Here is a 3,023-nt window from a genome sequence, read left to right on the forward strand (position 1 = left end):
CTACCTCACCTCAATGTCAAGATGGAGCACATGACTCCTGTGTCCTGACAGCTCTCTACCTGGCTCTGTCACTGCTCTGGTCACCTCTCAGTGATACCACACATTTTCCCACTTATCTCCCTCTTCAGATTGTGCTAATAGAGACAAGGTTCTTATTTTACTCTTCTTTGTTGCCCTACTACCTTGCATACCTCCCAGCACATAGTAGGTGCTTGATAAGGTTCAATGGGCTTAATAAGCATTTGATAACTCGGATATTCCAACATGCTTATGAAAGCCCTCATTTTATTTTAATTTTTTTATTTTTTGGTCTTGGGACTTGAACTCTGGCCCTGGGTGCAGTCCCTGAGCTTTTCAGTTCAAGGGGAGCACCCTACCACTTGAGCCACAGCACCACTTCCAGTTTTCTGGTGGTTAATTGGAAATAAGAGTCTTACAGATTTTCCTGCCCAGGCTGGCTATGAACCATGATCCTCAGATCTCAGCCTCCTAAGTAGCTAAGATTACAGGTGTGAGCCACCAATGCCCAGCTCATTTTCTTTTTTTAATTTAACTTAATTTTATTGTAAGGGTGATGTACAGAAAAAGCCCTCATTTTAACCCAACCTGTTATAATTTTAATAACTCTTTAATCATATGCACATATGGGGAATGAAGAGTAACACCAGGCTGACTGGGCAAAAGGAGCCAAGTATTCTCCATTTGCCCCAATGTCTGCTTGGCACAGTTCTGCAATCACACACACAAGTGGGGTAGGTTGGGAAGTAGCATACGGGGTAGGACTGAAGAGACAAAGGCAAGGGGGAGAGGCAGGGCTTGCAGTGGTCTCAATCAGTGGACTCCAACACAGATTCACTAAGTGCGAGGTCCCAGTAGTGTTCAGCCCCATGCTTTTTGAAATGCTCAAGAGCCATGTTCTCTGTGGGGCACTGTTAAACTTCATCTCTCCAAAGCTCTGGTCCTTAGCTGTACCCTCCCAAACCAGTAGTCATTTGTTGGTTTTCTTCACAGCTTTCGGTATCCGGCTCTTCCTCATCTGCTCCCTTTGTGTTAGATGTCGGTTCTTCCTGCTTTATCTTATGCAGCATGAGATGTTTTTTGTTTTTTGTTTTTTTTATTCAGATAAGGGGTAGGTTTATTCAGTAGACCTGCTTGGACCAGGCAAGGGTGGCACTCCACGTGGCTGGGAAAGGCCTGGGAATGAGCCTGACTTTAAGCCTTTATCCGAGTCACGGCACCATTTATGTTAGGTTTTTAAAAAGAGGTAGCCAAGTAAGAACTGCACCACGCACGTGGTATTCGGGTAAGGGGTTTATTCAGTAGACCTGCTGGGACCAGGCCAGGTTGGCACTCCTCGTGGCTGGGAAAGGCCTGGGAATGAGAGAGAGCTGGGAAGAGAGGAAAGAGAGAGAAAAGAGCCAGAAAAGAGCAGAGAGAGGGGTACGAACAGTAGCACTCACGTGGTATTCAGGTAAGGGGTAGACCTGCTGGTTCCAGGCAAGGTTGGCACGCCACATGGCTGGGAAAGAGAGAGAGCAAGAGAGCAAGAAAAGAGCAGCAAGAGCTAGAAACGAACACAGAGAGAAAAAGGCCAGCATGAGATGTTTAAATGTCTTCTGGGCAATTGGGTCCCCTTCCACGACTACCATGTTGACATCCTTGTGCAGTACCACCACCCCTGTCAGGTACAGTTGCCCAGCATTGGCCTCAATCTTGAACTTTTTGGATAGATTGCTCAGATTTTGAACTCTCTATACAAATATGTGTACCTTCTGTGAAATGTCTTCTTTTAAGCTTTTGAATTTTCTCAACCTTCCTTTGTTGTGCAATAGGTTTTCAGACAGTATTGGCCTCTTCATGAGCTTTCTGTCTTTTTGACATCTGAGCTCTAACATGGGTTTCTACCTCTATGAGATCTTGAACAGTTTCTATTCTTAAGACTTGCATTGAATTAGAAATTCTCACATCAGGCCCAGCCTGATTCTCTCCTGGAGTTCCTTCTGTGCTTCCCTCCCCTCCTTGTTTGTCTCAGAAGTTTCTTCTGTTCCTTCTTGGTAAGATACACTCCCAGAGTAACTGGTGTATCATTGTCAACTGGAAGATTGAATTGGACAAGATGTTCAACAAGATTTGTGATTCCAAAATGATCCCCTCTCTTGGGATTTTCTTCTGTAAGGTCAAAGCCACTGGGGTTTATGTAAAAGTCCCACCACTCAATTTCAGGAATCTCTCCTTCCTTTAATTCTTTCTTAGGAGCAATGAAGATAAGTCTAGTTGAAGTAGTTGAAGTATACATTTTTTTAAATCCAGGTGGCAGTAAGACAGAGAAAGAGAGAGAGAGAGAGAGAGAGAGAGAGAGAGAGAGAGAGAGAGAGTGAGTGAGTCAGAGAGAGTCTTTGCTTTAATCACAACCATGCAAATTGGAACTTGCAGATGTGCAGATGAGCTGGTCCCCGTGTGTCTCCCTCCCCATAATGTTGGGCTATAATTACGTTTGCAGGAAGTGTGCACGTTCTTATTTACATTTCGAAGTCAGTGTTGGCACAGTTGGCACAGTTCCCAAGGAAGCTTTCCTAGCTGAACCCGGTGGAGACTGTGGTCCCCAGAAAGCAACTTTGCTCTGACACAAGGATCTTGTCAGCTGAGCTTGCTTTCTCCATCTCAACCTGTCCATTGCTTTTTCCCCCTCTTCCTTCCCCTCTCTTCCTTCCTCTGCTCTCTCCTTTACCCTTCCCTCCCTAACTGCTAGTAGGGCATCCATTAGAATCGCTTGTGTAATAGATAACAACCCCATTATGGCTGCTAGAGCTTCCCCTGTGTAATTAGGAAGTGCATTGTTGTGTAATTCAGAAATTAATTAGCAGTAAATGCTCAGGAATGCAGGTGGAAGTGGGAACCTACTGTGCTCCATCAGCCATGCAGCTGGATTGCTTTCAAGAGCCTAGGGAGCATTTCTGGGCTCACAAAGAACACAGCCTGGACCTCTGAGATGCTAGGAGGCTGGTACTCTTCTTCACTGTTCA

General features: G+C 45.2%; 1 pseudogene; it reads right to left on the reverse strand.

Moving 5' to 3' along the window:
* Positions 1–632: 632 nt before the first annotated feature.
* LOC138827439 (U4/U6 small nuclear ribonucleoprotein Prp3 pseudogene) lies at positions 633–2,296 on the reverse strand (annotated as a pseudogene).
* Between the last annotated feature and the right edge of the window lie 727 nt (positions 2,297–3,023).

Source organism: Dipodomys merriami, unplaced genomic scaffold (assembly GCF_024711535.1).
Source record: "Dipodomys merriami isolate MVZ:Mamm:240054 unplaced genomic scaffold, mDipMer1.0.p SCAF_156, whole genome shotgun sequence".
In the NCBI taxonomy this organism is placed as follows: Eukaryota; Metazoa; Chordata; class Mammalia; order Rodentia; family Heteromyidae; genus Dipodomys; species Dipodomys merriami.